The 23,250-nt window shown below is 32.5% G+C and overlaps 1 protein-coding gene and 1 pseudogene across 7 annotated transcripts in view; both read left to right on the top strand.

Annotated features, from left to right (window-relative positions):
* The window catches only part of MGA (MAX dimerization protein MGA), a 224,311-nt gene that overhangs the window by 95,644 nt on the left and 105,417 nt on the right, over positions 1 to 23,250 (top strand). The window lies entirely within an intron of this gene.
* Positions 11,286 to 12,348, top strand: LOC111720049 (annotated as a pseudogene).

The following is a 23,250-nucleotide window of genomic DNA, read 5'->3' on the forward strand; positions in this document are numbered from 1 at the left end:
TAAAATGTTTTATGAATTCAACTCTTTCCTCCTTTTCTCTTCTTTTCTTTTCTTCTCTATCATTGTCATTAACTCTCCTCCTTTTTTCCCCGTATTTTTCTTTCCCAAAATAGAAGCTCTCTTGTAACAAATAATAATGCAGCAAAACCTATCACATATTGACCATGTTTTAAAATGTATTTCTCATTCATCATCACTCCTCTGAAGTTATAATTGGTCATTTCATGAATCAGAGTTTTTAAATCTTTCAAAATTCTTTTCCTTTACATTATTCTGGTCCAGGTCTAATTCAGACCAGTCCAGCGATTCAGCTTTGGGGTTAGAATACATTGAGAATTAATTTTTTCTTATGAGGATAAGAAAAATACTAATTTGGATAAAATATTATTTCTTATTACTTCCATAGTTACTCTAGCAATCACCAGTGGCTTCCTGCAAAGCAAAAGCTTTCCATTGGCTAGGCCTTTTATGCCTCAGATAGCAAAGAAGCCTAATTAGTTATTATCTCAAGAATAGCCTTTCTGTCCTCCTAAAAGGAAAGGAGCCTAGCCTACATAAAAGAAATGTTGTTCCTACTACAGCATTATTATATAGTCATTATATAAATTATTTTCTTCATTCTGCTAACTCTATTCTGCATCAGTTCATACAGATCTTGTCAGGTTTCTTTGAATCCCTTCCTTTTGCTATTTTGATAACACAGTATTCCATTATGTTCATATGCCATAATTTGCTTAGATATTCCCCAGTTGATGGGATATTTTTTAAATTTTTAGTTCTTTTTATGCTTCAAATAATGTTGCACATATGTGCCTGCAGGGCTCATATGAGATTTTGGTCATTTGGGGGTATATATTTAATGGTAGTATTGCTGGATGTATGTATGTAAAATTTAGTGACTTTTTGGGTAGAGTTACAAGTTACTTTCTAGAAGTAAACAATTTACCCATTGAACAGTGCGGTTATGTACCTGTCTTCCTATAACCCTTTCTACAATTGCCATTCTTTTCTTCATCTATTTACAGTAAGAAAGGGATGAAGTAGAAGTGATGAGTGAGTATAATTTGCATTTATCATTATTGTTTTTATTATTAAGGTATGTTGTTCCTTTTTCTTTTAACTTTTTATAGTTTAAAATATCTTACACATTGATCTAACTGGAATTTATTGTAGTGTATGGTGTAGATTCAGTATAGCATAGGATTAACCCTAGGAGCTCACAGTATATGCCAATAGGGTACAAGTTGATGGTGATGCTTTGAATACAAGATGAATCTACCTTCTGAAGACCAGCTAGTTAAGTATTAAGATGCTTCTTACCAGTAGGCTGACCATTTGTGTTGTTATAGCGTGCCACATCTACCTATCAATTTCTATAATGTTGACAGAAAATGTGATGGCAAGTACTAAAAATTACACAGTTTTTAGACCATCTACACACATTAATTTAATCTGTTGTCACTCTTAAATGTGAAAACTTTATCCAGTGACAAATGAATAGATACTACTGAAGTAACTGAATCATATAAATTGAGACATTCTCACTATAAACCAAACTAGAAAACAAAAGAAAGTTGCAACTAAATAAAAATATGGTTCATAAATTTTCCTTGGTGAAGAAAATAAAGAAGTACTTAGTGTTATTGTGTGTTCAGAAGCAACAAGACAATTTCATGTGATAATTGCATCTCCTTATAGTGCTCAAATATTTGACAAAAAAAGCTGTGAAAATTATTTATGCACCAACCTCTGTTGAAGAAAATGAAAACATAGAAAAATTCTTTGAAGAACTAGATAAGACCCTTCAAATAAAGTCAGTTTATACTTTGATACTCAGTGACTTCAACTTCAGTACAAAAGTATGAACAGATTAGCATGTCAAGTAATATATTGGAAAACGGGGAAAAAAGAAAGGAGGGGCTGACTAATAGTCTACTCAAAAGCATATTTGTAGCCAGAAGCGTACTGAAAGCAGTTCAAACCAATTTGTCTCATTTGTATTAGTTGTTAGATTGCAAAATTTTCAGTGTGAGCATTTATATCTGGGAAATCGGCAAACTACAAATGAAGGCTTGATTTACTGTTTTGTTGGTTTTCTGGTATTAAGAAAGGGATGCAGAAAATGTTGATAGTGCAGATTAAATTTAAAAGCATGCCCTGTTGAAAGCTAGTTATTTATCAGCATATTCTTGTGCCTCAAATCTTTTCTTCTTTAGGCTAAACACTTCTAGTTCTTTCTTATAATTTCCTTTGCAACAACTGGTATTGGGAGACTAGATATCAGATTTCAATATTAAATTGGTAAAATCTGGTCCAGTGTCACAGGTAAATACTAAAATTTAAGAAATTGGAGTGAAATAGTTTTCTTTATGACCAATGAAAGTATTTCTCTTTCTCCCTTCCCTTGACCTAATGTAGTTTGACTTAAGGAACAGTTTGCATTTGGAAAGAAGCCCTTTTTTCCCCAAACTTCTCTTAGCTCTATATATGTTTGGATATTTCCATTCACTAATGAGAAAACTACTCATAAAAGGATTAAGAGGCTTATTCTAGAACGAAAAGTCTGTGAACTAATATTTTTCATGTGAAATGTAGGGAGATTTTGAGAGTATTGTAGCAATAATTTTTTACCTTATGGAGATTCAGTTTTTCCATCTAAAAATGGAATAGTAGTGCTTATTCTTCTCTTTTATTGTATAGTCAATGTGGTATAAAGTTAGATTTGGAGTTATAGGACTCTGAGATTAAAATCCTGCCTTGATTATTTGTTTTAACTTGGTCAAATTACTTTTTATCTCTTTGGGCCTCAGTTTCATTATCTTTAACGTGAGGTAAAGGATTGAATTGGGGTACCCTTTAAGATCTCCTCCAGTTCTAAATACTGTGCTGCTTTTTCCATGATCAATCTACTTCCTGGCATTTTGTTAAAGTTGATAAACTGGCTGGAGATTATTGATATTAATATTTTGCATATGCCTAATATAGTATTGTATTAGGGCATTGATATGGCCAGTGGACTGAGCATTATTCTTGGAGTTGGGAAGACTGAGTTCAAATCAGATCTCAGAGACTTACCAGCTGTGTGACCCTGGCAAGTCATTTAACCCTGATTGCCTCAGTTTCCTCTTCTGTAAAATGAGCTCAAGAAGGAAGTGGCAAACGGTTCCAGGATCTTTGCCAAGATACTTAATAACCTTTGGGTCACAAAGAGTCAAGATGTGTGAGATGACTGAACATCAAAAACAACATTTTCTAAGGAGATTTTTGGAGATATTGACCTAATCTAAAGGAGTGACTCTAATTCAAACTTGCAGGAAATAGGCAGTAGGAGATATATTATATTGTAATATGCTGTTGTACCATAAGGACTGTTTTAGTCTCTATATTTATGAATATTGTATCTACTAGAAGCCATTCTGGAGTCAAATTAATTAAATTTTCTCTGTAGTTTAGTATTTCAAGAAAATTTGTGATTTCACCAGTATAAGCACTTTCTCTAATATGATTATAGTAATAAAAATATCATTCTACATTATTGTTTTGATTTTAGAAAATACTTTTGTACTAATGAAACTCTTTGGACTTTATTGAAATCATTCATTCAATCAACTAAGGACTCTGTTGCTACCCAGAAGAACATATATTCAGCTGAGGGAAAATAACACATGGATAGATGTATGTAACATTAAAACAGAAGATAAAAGATAATCTTAGAGGGGAAGTCTTTGCTATCTTGGGTACAGAGTTGGGTAGTGGAAATGGGAATGGGGAAGCTTGGGAAAGGCCTCCTGCTGGAAGTGGCTTTTGAGTTGAGTCTTGAAGGAAACCATTCCATTTTATGAAATGGTGAGAAAAGAATGCTTCAAAGTTTCAAACTTCAAATCTTTTCAGTTTTAGTTGGCCTTTTGGAACTTTGTTGAGACTTAGTGGGAAATAAATTACTACTTTCTCTTAAGGAAAAAAAAAACCTATCCCTTAATATGTAGCTTTTAAATTATCATTATCTGGCCTGTGATTTATGATGCCAACCTTGGATGACTTTGCATAGGTCATAAGTAAATCAGACTTTTGTTGTTGTAGTTGTTACCTGTTGTTTTAAATTTGTTTACAAAAGAACTTCAACATATTAAGAAACTGTAGGAGGCTTTGACATTGTAAGGACTTAGCAAAAAAATTATTCCGGAAAATTAGGTATTCACTTATTATAGATCTAATTTAAATACTTGATTTTAACTGACTGAAAGCTATAAAAATTCATTGTTCATTTTTTGGTGTTGGTTTTTTCCACTTATTTTTATTTTTTATTGGGGATTTTTTGACAAGACAAAGTAATTATAAAATAGCTAAATAAGAAAGATTTTAAAAATACCTTTTAAGAAATAAGTACTACCAGTTCAAATGTGAGTTTGTAAGATTAATGTTGAGAACTCTGTTGTGTAGTTGAATGTATTTCCTTCTCTTATTATTGTACTTTTTATAACTTGGCATTAATATTATACTCTATATTTGCAAACTAATTTGCAATTATTTTTTGTTTATAAAATTTTATTTAATATTTCCCCCCAATTACATTAAAATTTTTTTTTTTACATTTGTTTTTAAAACTTTTGGGTTCCAGATTTTTTCCCTTATCCCTGCTCCCAACCCCCATCAAGAAACTATATGTGAAGTTATGTAAAACATTTCCATAAAAGTGGTGTTGTAAAAGAAAACATAGAAAAAGAAAACTTAAGTTGAGGGAGGAGAGGGAGAGAGAATATGTATGCCTCAATCTGTAATCAGGCACAATTGGTTTCTTCTCTGGGTATGGATAGCATTTTTCATCGTAAGTCCTTCAGAGGGACAGCTAGGTGGCGCAGTGGTTAGAGCAACAACCCTGAAGTCAGGAGGACCTGAGTTCAGATCTTCCCTCAGACACTTAACACTTCCTAGTTGTGTGACCCTGAGCACTTAACCCCAATTGCCTCAGGGGAGGGAAGAAACTATTATCTTATAAGTCCTTCAGAGTAGTCATGGATCATTGTATTGCTGAGAGTAGCAAAGTTATTTACAGCTGGTTATCCCAAAACATTGCTATCACTTTGTATATAATATGTTTTACTTTGCTTGAGTTCATGGACGACTTTATGGGTTTTTTTTTCTGAGAGCATTCTGCTCATCATTTCCCATAAAACAACCCGTAAAGTTGTCCAAAGCTTCTCCAAATATTTTCTTCAAAATTCTTTTTACAATTACTATTGCTAACTATATTTTCCCTCATTTATTCTATTTTCTCTCTCCTTTCACCCTGCTTGTCCTCAAAAATGTTTTGCTATTGACCATTCCTTCCCCCAATATGCCTTCTCTTTTATCAATCACTTCCTTCCTTCCTGAATCCCATTCCCCTCCTATTTTCCTGCAGGGTAAGACAGATTTCTATATCCATGTTGAGTGTATATGTTATTTTCTCTTTGAGCCAATTCTATTGGGGATAAGGTTTACTCACTCCCCCCTTCTCTCCCTCTTTCCATTTACTGTAAAAGCTTTTTCTTCTTTTTTATGTCTGATAATTTATACCATTCTACTTCTCCCTTTCTCTTTCTCCCAGTATATTTTCTCTCATCCCTTAATTTCATCATTTGTTTTTAGATATTATGTTTTTATATTCAACTTATACCTATACCCTCTGTCTATATATCTATGTATCCATACACACACACACACACACACACACACACATTCCTTCAAACTGCCATAATAATGAGAACATTCTGAGTTACAAGTATCATCCTCCTGAGTTCAAATGTAAACAGATAAACCTTATGAAGTCCCTTATGATATTACTTTCCTGATTACTTCCTTCTGCTTCTTTTGAATCCTGTAGTTGAAAATCAAATTTTCCATTCTGTTCTTTTTATCATAAATGTTTGAAAATCCTCTATTTCGTTGAATGTTCATCTTTCTGTGCTTAAAGATTATACTCAGTTTTGCTGGGTAGGTGATTCTTGATTGTTCTCCAAAATATTATATTCCAAGCTTTCTGGTTCTTTAATGTAGAAACTAATAAATCTGGTGTGTTATCCTGACTTGGCTCCACTATACTTGAATTATTTCTTTCTGGATACTTGTAATATTTTTTCCCTTGACCTTGGAGTTCCAGAATTTGGCTATAATATTCCTTGGAGTTTTCATTTTAGGATCTCTTTCAGGAAATGATTGGTGGAGTCTTTCCATTTTTATTTTACTCTTTGTTTATAGAATATTAGGACAGTTTTTCTTGATAATTTCTTTTAAAATGATGTCCAGATTTTTTTTTATTATTATTATGACTTTCAGGTAGACCAATAATTTTTAAATTATCTGTCTTGCACTGTTTTCGAGGGCAGTTTTTCTAACAAGATATTTCACATTTTTTTTTCCATTTTCCCAATTTTTTGATTTTGGTTTATTGTATCTTGATTTCTGATAAAGTCATTAGCATCCATTTGCTCAATTCCAATTTTCCTCATTTAGCTTTTGTACTTCTTTTCCTATTTGGCCAATTTTGCTTTTTAAGGCATTCTTCTCATTATCTTTTTTATATTTCCTTCTGTACCATTCTCAGTTTTCTTTTTTTTTTTTTAAACCTCTGTATCTTTTATTTGCTTTTTGAAATCCCTTTTGAGCTCTTACATGGCCTGAGATCAGTTCTTATTTTCTTTGGAGCTTTTCGATGTAGGAGCTTTGACTTTGTTATCTTCTTCAGATTATGTATTTTGATCTTCTTTGTCACCATTCACTTTCTGTGATTAGAATATTTTTCTGTTGTTTGCTCATTTTCCCAATTCAGCCTTTAACTCTTTGTTAAAGTAAGATTCTATTATTTTTTATTCAAGCAGACTAGTAATCTTTAGTGTAAAATACTTACATGTTTAATGTTTAGTTTATATTGGCTCACTAGTGCAGATTTACAGTGTATCTTTATTGCTTTGCTATATAAAATGTCTTTCATGAAGAACCTCTAAATATTGGAAACAGAGTAGTTATTAAATTATTTCATCTGTGCTGAAGGTGTTCTCCAACATGTCTGATACCTAGAGCCCCTTTCCTTTGTTTGGCGAGGGTCTCCCTAGATTAGCTGGATTTTACTATATATGCAAATGAGACACAAGACTCATTTGCTTCAAATAAATCCAGATTATGAGATTATACTGTTTTTTTCTTTCAGTGTTAAGCATCTGACTCAGAATTTTTGGAGATCTAGTATCCCAAGTAAATAGGGTACTTGAAATACCTCTTGTCAAAATTATGAAGGTAGTAGATTGTATTATAGGGAGTTCTCTCTTTTGATCATCAAGTGAATATGTTATCAAACATGGCAATTTAAAAAAACAACACTTGAAAAAATATCATTTATCCATAATTGTTTAACCCAATCCATGCTACTTTCTGCATAGCAGGACTATATTGGGTTGTGTGTGGAATAGGAATAATATAGCTTTGTAATTGATTGTATGAAAACAAAAGTGATAAGTTCCTGTCTCCTAAAAGGAAAACATTTACTAGTTTTGTAGGTATCTAATCATGCTTTACTTGTATCAAATATTCATCTTTATACTTATGTTTTATTCTTGAGGTTAATTAATATTTTGAATGGCTCCAAGACCCCAAAAAATTTATCTTTAAAAGTGAAAGCAACTTTCTTGTAATTTTAAGTATCTTTTGTGCCAAATCACACGTCAATAAATTTAACAATTTAGGTGAAATGGAGTAATATTTACAAACATTCAAACTGCCCAGATTAGCAGAAGATAAAATATACCTATTTTAGAAAAAAGAAATTGAACAAGCCATAATGATATTTCTTAGAAAAAAGCACCAGAACCAGACAGATTTACAAGGAGAGTCCCCTCCCTATTGTACCTTTAAGATCTAGTGTGCTAAAAACAATAGAGTCCTGCTTTGCTGGCACTGGAACTGGGGGTGTACTGGCATGGCCTGCACTGGGATTGCATGCTGGACTTCTATCCTGTTGACACCCAACAAGTCCTCTTTGCTTTCTGTGGATTGAAAGGTTTGGAAGCTATCAGAGATGCCACCACTGAATCAGAGGTCCTTAGACCCATTCATTCCTGCTCTATTGGCATGGGGTTGGAGCTACACTGGTGTAGCCTGCACCAGGGCTGCATGCTGGACTCCCACCCTGGTATCACAATTCTTTCCTGTTGAGCTTCTAAATTGACTTCAGCTGGAATATTTTCTACTCTGTCTTTATTGGTCTCTAAAATTTATTTATTATTATTTATAGGAATTTGAAGCAGTTTGGTGGAGAAGTTGGGTGCATCTCTGCCTTTATTCCACCATCTTCCCAGTAATTAAAATTTTTTTTTTCTAATGTACTTTTCAAATTTAATGAAACTGTTCATGGAAGAAATGAAACAGTACTGTGGTAAGAAAATGGAGCAAAGAAACCAAAATATAGAGTGAATATTAAAGAATTCATCTATTGGGGTTGAGAGATAATTATTAAACTAATATCATATATAAATTCAATGCTGTGATATTACTTTTTCAATTGTGCTTGTAATGGTATGTATATGCTATGTATAAGTAAAAGGTATCTATCAAACCTTACAGATTAGAAACTCAAAATTTAAATGATGAATCTTGAATAATTTCTATTTAAAATTATTTTTAGTTATACCCAATAAATGAAAATTATACCTTTTAGGAGAAAGAAGTAGTGATTAAGATACATTTTCATTTCATTTCTGCTTTCTTCTTTTGGTTTTACTTTTATTTCTTTGAGGCCTCATCATGCCAGCATCCTTGGTCTCTTTTCTGTGAATTAGTTAGCAAACTTCACTTTTATGTAATGTTACATAGGTCTGCATTTCTTCCTACTTTGCATGTTTGCGTGTGTCTGCGTGTTCTTCATGTTTCAATTTCTTCCATAAGAAATTTAAAAATTTTTGAAATCAGACTTCAGAAATCTCTTTAAAGAATTCGGTGCCTCATTTTATTTTGTCTGATCCTTGAACCCTTGTCCCCATTTCCTTCCTCTCACTTCATAACTTTTTTATATCGTTGAGATCTCCAGCATACAGGAATGGGCTGGGATTTGTGACTTAAAAGAAATGGAAATGATCAAGTAGAAAGAATAACTTCTTTTACATTGAAAATAACTTTCTTGCTTTTTCTTCATATGACCACAACTCAGGAACACTGTGGAACTAGTCAACTGTGGGAACCAAGGAAATTGAAGTAAAAGTAATTAAAACTTTTTGTAAAGTTTTGTACATCTGTAAACAGGATAAGACTTATATCAACTTCTTTTTCTTACTCCTGTGCAGCTAACATTGTATGATTAAAGTTATTCAGAAATTCTGTGTGATTTATGATTTACTATTTATTATTGACATAAATTGAAATTATTATTTGTTTTAAGAGTTTTGCTTTATTTCAGATTTATACATTTACTGATTTAAATTGTTACTCTAAACTAGTCTTAGCCTTCAAAATTGGATAACTTATGAATACAGTACCCATTTCGAGATTGTAAAGGAAGTTAGAATTGCACAGTTGTGTATGGTAGCAATCACCTTTACTGTCTATTGTAAAGTTTATTTTAAAGCCTTAAAAACCACAGTGGTCTTTCGTAAATGTCAAGTTCATTATTCTTCAGGACTAAGTAGGTAAGGGATATAATAAAATACCCTTCTTCAAAAATATGATAAAATACTCTTCTCAAAAGTATTTTCCTTGCTAATTTTATCAATTTGCGATTTGTTTGTATTCATAAACTTCTTATTTAAAGTTTGAAGGTTAAAACCTTAACATGAAGTACTGGATCAGATTATATAATCATAGACTGCATAGGGCAACTGGTAGACAGAATGTCTGGCCTAAATCAGGAAGACTCATCTTCCTGAGTTCAATTTTTGTCTTAAACATTTGCTAGCTATATGAACCTGCAAGTCACTTAACCCTGTTTCCCTCAGTTCTTCATGTAAAATGAATTGAAGAAAGAAATGGCAAAACACTCCAGTGTCTCTACCAAGAAAACCCCAAATGGAATCACCAGGAGGCAGACATGACTGAAACAAATGAACAACAAAAACAACAATCACAGAATCTAAGAATGATAAGTTATAATAGAAGACATGTAATTCAATCATTTCCTGAACAGAAATCATTTATATAGTATACCAAATAAGTGATCATTCAGCCTTTGCTCTAGTGAAGAGTAAGTCATTATTTTTTAAGCCAACTCATTTTTTTTTTTTAGATAGTTAGGAATCTTTTTCTTATATTAAGCCAAATTTGTCTTTGTAACTTTCACTTATTGCTGCTAGTTCTACATTCAGGGGCCAAGCAAAACAATTTTATCCCTTTTCTTCTTGATAGTCCTTCAAATAATTGAAGACAACTCTCATGTACCCTATTTTTTCTAGGGTAAAATATTTCTAGTTCCTGTTCCTTCACAGCCAAGATTATTCCTTGGATGCTTTCCAGCTTGTTCCTAAAATACAGTGCTCAAAACTAAAGACTATTATATTTCTCATCTTAATCATTATACCTCTTTTCATGCAGTCGAAGATAACATTAGCTTTTTTGGTTGCCATATTGCACAGTTAAATTATTTTGAACTTTAATCCACTGACATTTTCACATGTTTTTCCAATTAATTACTCACTCTTCTCCCATCTTTGACTAGAAGCTAATTTTTTAGCTTAAGAACACTACTTTACATTTAATTCTATTAAAGTTCAATTTATTAGGGGCAGCTAGGTGATGTAGTAGGTAGAGCACCAGCACTGAAGTCAGGAGGACCTGAGTTCAAATGTGACCTCAGACACTTAACACTTCCTAGCTTTGTGATTCTGGGCAAGTCACTTGACCCCAATTGCCTCAGCAAAAATAAATTTTTTTAAAAAAAAGTTCAACTTATTAGATTTCACTCATTATTTTGCCAGCCAGAATCTAGCCAATAGAAGCCTTTTTTAGATTCTTACTTGGTAATCCAGCATGTGTAAAGCCATCCCTTTTAGCTTCATATTAGTTGCAAATCTAAGAAGCAATCTATCTCTGCTTATTCAAATCATTGATAAAAATGTTATCTAGCATGTATATCTGGATAATTCTTTAGAATAACACTCCATTGATTTCTGCTGATTCATAGGCACAGGTCTCATTTAGCAGGAATTTAAGTTGTCAAGAATAAGGACTTATTCATGAAGAAATTCTGAAAGATAGAGGGGGAAAAACAGATTATCATCAATGTAAATGCCAAGTAATCCAGGAAAAAACATAGAATGTTAGTCTAAATTGCAAAGAGACACCACCAGATTGTTTATGCCTATATGGAGGAGAATATAATTGTTTATATAGCTTATACTCATGAATTGCCAAATTATGGATGAAGATTAGCCTAAAATTATGCTGCAGCTTATTGTACTGTCCTGCTGCTGACCCACAAGCTTCTTAGCATATTTGACTAGGACAAAATTTGTGAAGATCCAGGTAGAAGTGACTGGGGTTGAGGACAGTATAGAAAACATTGATGGTCAGCCCTGGTGCTTTTATATACTGCCTGGATATACAATTTACCATTTTACTTTTTGATATCCCTGGAAACAAAGTCTTTGGAGCCCATTAAAAAGCTGTAGATGATAGTTTATTCTTCACAGTACTAAATGCTTCTCTAGTTATGATTGAGAAAGCAAAAAATTCAGTGCACATTATAGACCAAAATATTGCAAATTATATGTATTATCTAATGGAGGAAGATGAGGTTTGTAAAGAACAATTGTCACCAAAAAACATCCTGATATGGAGATGTACAAAAAATCTCATGGTGGTGTACACTTAGAATCTAGTCTATGAAAATAAATCCAAGAGGGAAGTAAAAAATGACAGTGGGAACTATCCTAAAATATCTCTTGTCCAGGAGAAAGGCCAGCTTGGTCAGAAAAAGACAAATTTTCTTAGATTCCAATTCCATTTTACTGATAGCTAAAACATCACAAACTATGATTTTCTATGAATAGTTTTAGACTATGATAATAAAATGATTGAACCAACAATAACTAAAGAAACAAAAGAGTACCCACTAAGTTTTCATTGACTCATCCATTATTAATTTTTTTGTATAATCATTCAATGAGTTCTGAATTCACTTAATGATACTTATTTTTTGTCTGCTTCTTTTCATTTCATTTACCCTGAAGCGCTTCATCCTGTTCTTATTTGCTTCTATTTTTCACAAATTAACTTTAAAAAAAAAATACCCTCTTGTGTTGTTTTTATCATTCATATCTAGCCTTACTTTATTTGGAGCTTTATTGTGTCTCTGATACTCTTTTTAAAAAAAATAATACCTTTTATTTTTTAAAATACATGCAAAGATAAATTTTAACATTCACTCTTGCAAAACCCTGTGTTCAAATTTTTCTCCCTCCCACCCTCTGTAGATAGCAAATAATCCAATATAGGTTAAACATGTGCAATTCTTCTAGATATTTCTACAATTGTTATTTTGCACTATAAAAATCAGCTCAAAAGGGAAAAAATGAGCAAGAAAAAAACAAGCAAACATTAACAAAAAAGGTGAAAAATATTATTCTTTGATCCATATTAAATCACCATAGTCCTCTGTCTGGATGTGGAGAGGGCTCTCTCCATAACAAATCTATTGGAATTGGCCTGAATCACTTTAGTGTTGAAAGGAGCAGAATCTGTCATAGTTGATAATCACATAATCTTCTTGTTCCTATATATAATGTTCTCTTGGTTCTGCTCACTTCACTTTCTGTCAGTTAATATAGGTCTTTTCTAGACTTTTCTGAAATCAGCTTGCTCATCAATTCTCATACAACAAATATATTTTATTACATTCATGTACCATCACTTATTCAGCCATACCCCAGCTGATGGACATCCATTCAGTTTTAGTTCCTTGCCATATAAAAAGGGCTGCTACAAACATTTTTGCAGATGTGGATCCTTTTCCCTCTTTTATGATCTCTTTGGTATACAGACCCAATAGAGACACTGCTGGATCAAAGGATATGCACAGTTTGATAGCTCTTTGGGCATAGTTTCAAATTGCTCTCCAGAATGATTGAATCAGTTCATAATTCCACTAACGATATATTAATGCTCTCATACCATCTTTATAGAATCAGATGATGCTTTTCCATATGATGCAGTGGGAAGAGCATGGATGTAGGAATCAAAAGACCTGGAATCAAATTCTATCTCTGACATTCCCTGTACAACCAGGATAAGTCACTTAAACTCTCTGGGTCACTTACTTTTCTTGATTATAAACAGAGGGACTTTAGTGCTAGATCATTGTCAAGATTCCCTCCATCTTTAAATTTTAAATCCTTTGTTCCCCAGTTAACTTGCCTTTGCTTCCATTCAATATATTTTTTGTTATTTTAAATTTAAGTTGGTCAGTGAATTTCCTGTGTTATACTAAGTCTCTTTAGACAATAGATTTTTAAGCTGAAGTCCATGAACTTAAGTTTTTTTTTTTTATATATATAACTATTGCAATAGAATTGGTCTTTCTTGTAATCCTATGCAATTCATTTTATACATTAAAAAACATTATTTTGAGAAAGCATCCATGTTTCACCAGAATTCTAAAGGTGTCTGTGACATCAAAAGATTAAGAACATTTGCCTTAGACAGTTCCTTATTTTTTCTTCTTTGATATTATATCTCTTTGCCAAATTTCATCCTTGATAGCCTTCTATGTTTTCTGGATTGACTTCCCCTATAGAATCTTGGGCTATTATATCTACTCATCCTCTGTAGACTTTGAAATCTCTCCTCATATCTAACATACATATGGGAATTTTCTTCTCAATTATAAATTCTAAGAATGTTCACTTTCCTCAAAATTCCTATTATTTCTGCTTCTTTGGTCATCAGAATCATCTTCCAGAAAAACAGTGCTAAATGTCTATTCGTTCATCTTTTCAAGAAAAAAGTTATCATTAAGGAGTTTATGGAAAGATAAGGATTAGATCATAAATGGATTGATAATTAATTGACCAATTTCGTTAATGAATATGGATGTAAAAATCCTAAATTAAATACCAGCTAAAAGATTACAACAATATGTTATGAAGATTATAAATTATTGCAAATGGGGTTCATACCAGGAATGCAGGGATTGTTTAATATAAGGAAAACTATTAACATATAACTAATTATATTAACAATAGAATCATTGAAATCATGATAGGCAATGCAGAAAAAGCATCTGATAAGATACAAAACTCATTTCTATTCACGTGTAAATCTGTCTGGTTTTGGTGCTTTTTTCTTAGAAATATCATTATGGCTTGTTCAATTTCCTTTTTCTAAAATAGGTATATTTTATCTTCTGCTAATCTGGGCAGTTTGAATGTTTGTAAATATTATTCCATTTCACTTAAATTGTTAAATTTATTGACATGTGATTTGGCACAAAAGATACTTAAAATTACTTTGATTTTACCTGTAGTGATATATTCATCCTCTTCATTTTTGATACTCATATATAATCATATTAGCCAAGGGTTTATTTATTGACATTTTTTCATAATACCATCATCTAGTTTTATTAATTCAATGATTTGTTTATGCACAATTTTATTAATTTCACCTTTAATTTTTAGGATTTCCAATTTAGTATTTAATTAAGGGTTCTTAATCATATGCCAATAAATTTAACAATTTAAGTGAATTTTATCAAACATTTAAAGACTAAATTATTTGGAATAATAGGCAAAGAGGAGGTCCTACGAAACTTCCTTTATAAAACAAATATGACACTGATACTTAAATCAGGAAACATCAACACAGAGAAAGAAAATCATAGACCAATTTCATTAATGAATATGGATGTAAAAATCCTAAATATGTGTGTCATATTTATGTGTTATATATGTGTGTCAATATATATGTGTATATGAGTATAAATACATGTATATTTATACATCTCTATATATGTACATATATAGGTAGGTATGTATGTATGTGTGTCCATGATTAATTGTAACTAGGGTAGATGGGGAGGAACGGAAAAAAATAGAATAAAAAGTGCACAGCAGAGAACAAAAGAAACAAAACTAATGAAGCAAAGGAAAGCTGGGCAGCTTTGAAGACAAACTGTTATACTTATTATATAGATTTTCTTGAAGTTGAAATTTATTGTCTTATGTTGAAACTTCTTTTATAGTCTATTGTGCAGGTGGCAATTTATTTTTTCTCATTTTGTATATAAGTGTAAAATAAAAAAAGCATCAGGTACTATATTAGTGTGAACTGTTACAATTAGTAATAAGACAAAAATATCTTCAAAATAAGATACATATTTTTCATGACGGGGTTATGAAAGTTAGACCAACCAAGTATTTTAATGTAATTTGTCTCACTTGAGCATTAACATCAGCCATTCACCAGTATTATCTTCATTTTACCAATCAGAAAAAGTAGTTTCTAGAGAAGAAAAATAATTTGTCTAAGGTCAGAAACCTAGTACAGAATTGGAATTTGATTCCAAGTCTTCTGATTGTAATTTCAGTGTTATACAATGCTGGATTCAGGACTTGCATATGTTGGGGAGGGGATAGAATAAGTGGAACATAAGAATTATTACTCAGTAGACTGGGTAATAGGCTAAAGCTATAAAACTATAAAGGTCAAGCCAAAAGGCAATTTTAAAAAAGTGTAAATTCTCAACAGCCATGTCAAAGAATACTCCAAAGCATTTAATAATGAGAGAAAGGCAAATTGAAACAACTCTTAAGGTGCTACCTTGCACTTATCAGTTGGGTGGTATTGGCAAAAAAAAAGGCAGCTAGATGAGCCAGGGGATAATGTGCCAAACTGGAGCCAGGAAGAGTCATCTCCTTGATGACTTCAAAATGGCCTCATCCACTTACTAGTTGTGTAATCCTGGGCAAGTCACTTAATCCTGTTTGCCTCAGTTTCCTCATATGTAAAATGAGTTGGAACTGGGGCAAACTATCCCAGTATTTTTGTCAAGAAAACCCCCAAATGGGGTCACACAGAGTTGGATACAACTGAAACACCTGAACAACAAAAAACAACAGCATTGGAAAAATAGAAAATGGTAAATACTGGGAGATTTGGGGGAAGAAGACACTAATAAACTAACACTGTTAGTGAAAATGTGAATAGTTAAATGTCCTAATAAATAATTTGGAAATATGCTAGAAAAATCACTTAAATCCTAATTCTTCATGGCTTTTAATCCAATTGTTACCACTTCTGGACATGTACCCCAAAGCAAGTAAAAGAGGGAAAAGGTGGGTGTGTGTAGGAACCTTTTTTTTTTGATACTAGAAGTAAAACATATATCGGTTAATTAGGGAATGGGTGAACAAATTTTGATATATGAATGTAATAGAATTTTATTATGCTATAAAAATGAATATGAAGATTTCACAGAAATTTTTGAAGGCATATATGAACTGATTCAGTAAAGTAGGCCAAATTATGAGAACAGTTTATAATGATTATAGTAATGTAAAGGAAAATAGCATTGATAGATATAAGAAATGTGATCATTTCAGTACCCAATACTGACTCTAGTGGAGTAGTCTCCAAAATGGGGTCCATAGTATAACCCAAAGGAAATGTGGTATGACCCCAAGAATTGTGTGGTCAGTCAACCTCAATTATAGTTGTAAATTATAGATGTGGAATCAGGCATGTTGTTCAATATGACCAATGTGTTCATTTGTTTTACTCAACTATATTTCTTTGTTTTAAGAAAAGAGTATGTTGGGTGTATGGAGAGGGGGAAAAGGGTACTTTGGGAAGTGACAGCAAAGTTAAAAGAAGAAAAAAAGCTAAAACCACATATTCACTTCAAAAGAATAATTTTTTCTGTAAATAAAACACTCATTAAACATTTGGTGCTGATTCTGCGATAAATAGTAGAATTCTATAAAGGAATGAGCAACAGGTAGATAACTCCCTATAGGTGTAAATATTCCTTCTGTACATGCATGAAATTCAACAGCAATTTTCAGGCTTTAAGTGGGGGTAAAAGGAATGGAACTAATTCTCCTTTTCCCACCTCTTATCACCTCTGACTATTTTGCTCTCATTGTACCAAATAAGAGAAGAAAAGGAAAGGAAGAATTAAAAAAAAAAATAAGAGAAAAGAGATAGGCAGAATTTATGGGCTATGTTCCTGTGACCTTTCACTTTTTCTTCAGGGTCAGTCAACAGCTTTAAGCTGAGATGTGGATGTACTCCCTTTTTCTCCCTCTCTCTGTCTCTCCTCTTCCCTGTACTCCCTTTTCTTCTCCCTACCTTTACCCCACCCTACCCTTCTCCCTCTCTTTGTTGTTCAGTTGTGTTAGTCGTCTCACTCTTTGTGACCCCATTTGGAATTTTTTTGATAAAGATATGAGTGGTTTGTCATTTCTGTCTCCAGCTCATTTTAAAGATGAGAAGACTTAAGCAAACAGGGTTAAGTGACTTGTCCATAGGTAGTTAAATATCTGTAGCCTGATTCAAATTCAGGAAGATGTCTCTTCCCAACTTCAGGCATGGCACCATCTAGCTGCCATTTACAGCTATGTATGTATGTGTCATGCATGTATGTATATAATATGTATACATGTATATATCGTATATGTTTATATATATATATATTTATATACACATATTTAGTCAGATTATGAATTGTTTGAAATGGTCCAACATATACCATTACTTTGAATGAATAAATGAAAAAATACTTAAGTATTCACTATATTACAAAGAACACTGTTCAATGTTGGGAATAGAAATACATTGGTGAGGCATTCCTTTCCTTTTTTAGAAAAGTATTTTTTTTAAATACATGCAAAGAGAATTTTCAACATTCACTTTTGCAAAACATTGTTACAATTTTTTCTCTCTCTTCTTCCCTCCCCCCTTCCCTAGACAGCAAGCAATCTGAGATAGGTTAAACTTGTGCAATTCTTATAACATTATCATATTTATCATGCTGCACAAGAAAAATATGATAAAAAGGGGGAAAAATAAGAAAAAAACCCAAGCAAATGAACAGCAAAAAAAGGTGAAAATACTATGCTTTGATCTATATTCAGTCTCCATAATTTTCTCTCTCTTGATGTGGATGACATTTTTCCATCCCAAGTCTATTGGAATTGTCTTAAATCACCTCATTGATGAAAAGAGCCAAGTCCATCACAGTTGATTATCCCATAATCTTGTTGTTACTGTGTACAATGTTCTCGTGGTTCTACTTATTTCTCTCAGCATCAGTTCATGTAAGTCCTTCCAGGCTTTTCTGAAATCAGCTTGTTCATCATTTCTTATAGAACAATAATATTCCTTTACCTTCATATACCATAATTTGTTCAGCTATTCCCCAACTGATGGACATCCATTCAGTTTCCAGTTCCTTGCCCCTACAAATAGAGCAGTCCTTTCTCTTAAGGAGCTTGTTTTTAATAAGGAGAGACAAAACAGATAGGCAGTGGAAGCCGAAGGAAGTTTGGGGCTAAGTAATGATAGAGATAACGATTTGTTCCTTAGGGCAGCCACTTTCTGTGATGTAAAGTAGATCTTGGTTTGGGACTGGCTAGACATCAATAAATTTGCTCAACTCCAGGGCAGGAGATCAAAGGTGGCAGCACAGGAAACATATTTGAATTGGTTTAAAGTATTAAAAAATAATTAGACATATCTCCTGGTTTATTTCAAAAGAAGATTCTAGCAGGAGATGTTTCTTAAACAGTTGCTTCTAGAGTTGAGTTTAAGGAGTGCTTTGAGGAAGGCAGAGAGTCAGAGTATGGTCTTCTTTATTTCTATCCTCCTCTCTATTTGCCATGTTATAGGAGAGACTGGATTAGTAAATTTTGTTCCTGTTTACAGTGTTCTCCTAATTCTGTTCATTTCACTTAGCATCAGGTGATGTGAGTCTCTCCAGGCCTTTCTGAAATTATCCTGATGATTTTTCTTATAGAACAATAATATTCCTTTATCTTTATATTTCATAACTTATTCAGCCATTCCCCAACTGATGTACATCCAATCAATTTCTAGTTCTTTGCCACTACAAAAAGATCTGCTACAAATACTTTTGCACATGTAGGTCCTTTTCTCTCCTTTAAGATATCTTTGGAATATAGACCTAGTAGAGATATACAGCTAGATCAAAGGGTATGTCCAGTTTGATAGCGATAACCTTTTGGGCATAGTTCCAAATTGCTCTCAAGAATGGTTAGATCAGATTACAAACCAACAATGTATGTGTCTCAGTTTTCTGGAGTTTTCCCTCCAACATTTATCATTATCTTTTCTTGTCATCTTAGCTGAACTGTGAGGTGTGTAGTGGTATCTCAGCATTATCTTAATTTGTATTTTTCTGTTCGATAGTGATTTAGAGCATTTTTTCATATGATTAGAAATGGTTTTTAATTCTTCACCTGAAAATTGTTTGTTCGTATCCTTTGACCATTTATCAATTAGAGAATGGCTTGTATTCTTATATAATTTGAGTCAACACTCTATATATTTTAAAAATGAAGCCTTTTTTAGAACTTTTGGATGTAAAATCTTTTCCCATTTTTCTGCTTTCCTTCTAATCTTGGCTGCATTGGTTTTATTGATATAAAAAATTTAATATCAAATTATCTATTTTACATTCCATAATGTACTCTAGTTCTTCTTTCCTTATAAATTCCTTCCTTTTGCACAAATCTTTGAGTTAGACTATGTCTTATTTTCTTATTTTGCTTATAGTATAACCCTTTATGTATAAATCATGAACACATTTCAACCTTGTCTTGGTGTTCGGTGTTAGGTATTGGTCAATGCTAGTTTCAGCCATACTGTTTTCCAGTTTTCCCAGAAATTTTTGTCAAATAGTGAGTTCTAATCCCAGAAGCTAGAATCTTTGTGTTTCTCAAATACTAGATTTCTATAGTCATTGACTATTGTATCTTGTGAACCTAACCTATTCCACTGAACAACTATTCTATTTCTTAGCCAATACCAACTGGTTTTGATGACAACTGCTTTATGATATAGTTTTAGGTCTTGTACAGCTAGACGGCTATGATTTGCATTTTTTTTTATCATGAATTCCCTTGAAATTCTTGACCTTTTATTCTTTTAGATGAATTTTGATAATATTTTCTAGCTTTGTATTTCTTGGCAGTTTGGTACGACACTGAATAAGTAGATTAATTTAGGTAGAATTGCCTTTTTTATTTTATTAGGTTGTCCTACCCATCAGAATTTGATATTTTTCCAGTTGTTTAGATCTAACTTTATTTGTGTGGAAAGTGTTTTATAATTGTGTTCATATTGTTCCTGGGTTTGACTTGACAAGTAGATTTCCAAATATTTTATATTATCTACAGTTATTTTTAATAGTTTCTCCTTATCTCTATTGCTGTAGACCATTCTTGTTTAATGGAATAAAGTAGATGCCTTTTTTTTTTTTTTTTTTTGGTTGCATCCAGGTCTGAGAGTTTGTGATTCTGTGTCAGTTGTAAAATTTAAAAAAATAAAAGAAAAAGAAAAGAAAACCTTTAATAGCTTCTCTGCAACTTATAGTCTGATAATGTTCAGAATTCATTGCCTGACATTTCACGTCTTCCATGATATGATTCCCAATCTGTCTTTTTCAGTCTTATATCTCATCATTTCCTTTTACATCCCTTATGCTTCAGCCAAAGTGGATTCTTAGTGTTCTTTTCCATGCTTTCTGTACTGTGTTCTTTTGCTTACACATTTCTTTCTGCCTTCTATTTCACTTCTCTCCCTCCCTCCTCATTCCTAATTTATTGAAACCCTCCCTATCCATTAAGACCCAATTTAAATACCACCTTCTGCATGAAATCTTCACTGATGTTTTCAACCAGAAAGGATCTCTTGTCAGATGTGAATTTCCATAGCACTTTGAGCTACTCTTAAGGAAATTTTTTACCACTCTGTCTTGTATTATAGTTATGTGTATGTGTATATGTCTTATTTCTGACAACTTGCTTGTAAGCTCAGTAGGAACAAGTTCTCTTGCTCTCTACCTTTCAGTACCTAAAGCACTTATTAGCCCAGTGCTTTATTATACACAGGAGGTGCTCATTTGCTTTTGGTTGAATGATTCTCTAGCAAGACTTTTTGTACTTTTTTTTTTTTGTGTGTGTGTGTAGTTTCCTGAGCCTCAAAGAGGATTTGTGAAGCTGAGAAAGAATATACCTTTTTGGGAGGGGAAGAATATCTTTTGGAAGATGCTGAACAATGTTGTTAAGAAGGTTTAAATTGAAAGCCAAGGAAGACAGATCAATAAAAGTTGGGGATATCACTCTTCACAGTTCCTAGAGGGATTACATTTCAGGAAGGGGGCAAGATTTCAAAATTTTAAGAAATTTAATTAATTTAAGAAAGCTGGGAAATAAGCTGGAATTTGAATTAGTGATCTATGAATACAACCATGACTAACAAAATTGAGATAATTTGAGACTAAAAAGGTATATAGACAGTTTAATCAGGCAAAATAGAAGGAGAAATATGCCTTGTTCATTAAAAATTCGCCCTCCATATACTTTCCTAAGATCAGGAAATAAAGGAAGATTGCTAAAAGAAAAGTTTTTCCTTAACTTATAAAAAGAAAACAGAGGAGTAATATCATAATAGAAATATACTATAGATTTTGATTCTAGAAGGACACAGATCTTTTTTTGAGTATGTTAAAACAGCAAACATCTAGAAATTCATCTCTTCCACTCTGACATATATCATTCCTTTTTTCCCATCAGTATTCTGTAGTCATTTTATAATTAATATGCTGCTTTACAACTTTTCTCATATCATTATTATATGTATATTTTTCTTTTCAACTATGTTGTATCTCTCTCATAGTTCTCTTTACATAATAGGCCTTGGATCCTCTGTGACATCAATAATATTCAAGGCTAGTTCTGTTTATTGCAGTATCAGTAACTACTTGGAAGGTTCAGCTCCCCTCACCCAAGTCTCATGCTGTCTGCAACAGTTCTCTGTGCTCTGCTTCATCCCTTTCAAAGGTATCTTTTCCTTTCTAAGAAGTGAAAAGACAATCCTGTCATTAAAAGGGTTGGAAACTTCTAGGCCGTCATTAATTTGAAAATCAACAAATCAAATAAATTATTAAACAAGTTCTTGAGTGGGTTATCACTCAACCAACAAGTATTTATGAAGTGCTTACTTAATTAGATATAAGCTATTGTGTTAAGCATAGGTTTTATGCAGTTTTATAATGGTGTAATTTCCCACTTGAATGGAATCTGAATGAGATTAGGTTTCCAAGGCCATTTCTCCCTCCTTCCCCATCCCCCCCAAACATAATGTGTTTTATCTAGCCTTTCCTTGAAGACCTCTCATGAGGGGAAAACCAGTACCTCCCTGAGTAGCTCATTCTACTTTATTAGAATTCTCTGTATTAGGACATTTTCCCTTATATCCTACTTTTTCCTCTAGGACCACACCAAACAAACTTAATTATTCTACATACTCTTCACTTCCTCAGGTCTTATATTCTTCTAGTAGGTATCCCCATTCCATGGATGCCTTCATTTCAAGCCCCTTTACCTGTTTGGTTCAGGTTTTTCAATATCTTTCCCAAAATATGGTAACCCACACTAAATACAGAAATCCAAATATGGCCTTCTAAGGGTTAACTATAGTTCTGTTATCACATAATTTATACTCAGGTATTTTAAGTGTCTTGAGAAATTAAACTTTTCATTTTTGTATTTTTATTGTTATTGCTTAAAATAATGCCTTGTGCATAATAGGAACTTATTACATGCTTGTCAAATTGAATTGTATAATGAAGATCTCAGTGTAGATTTGCCACAAGAAAGAAAAAATTAAGACATGAATTGAAATATGGAAGAAAAGCTTGACAGCAATGATTATAAACTGATGCAGTTTGAGAGAATAAAGGGGGGAAAAGGGGAGAAACAAGAATAGGGCCAGCTAGTGGATATTCATATGGTCAGATGTCTATTAATTTTCTGTTGTGTACAAGGCACCAAATATAAAAAGATGAAGATATGTATTTTTTACTTTCATGGAATTTATATTCTAATAAGAGGGATATAATATTTACTCTAATGAACATGATACAAGGTAGAATGTGATAACTACATGAGAGATTGAGATAAAATAAGACAATTTTTATTTTTGGCATAATGAGAACAGAATTAGAGTTTGAGTTGGGCCTTGAAAGTAGATAAAGAAAAGAAAGACCATGTT

The sequence above is a fragment of the Sarcophilus harrisii genome, chromosome 2 (genome assembly GCF_902635505.1).
Source record: "Sarcophilus harrisii chromosome 2, mSarHar1.11, whole genome shotgun sequence".
NCBI classification, from domain to species: Eukaryota; Metazoa; Chordata; class Mammalia; order Dasyuromorphia; family Dasyuridae; genus Sarcophilus; species Sarcophilus harrisii.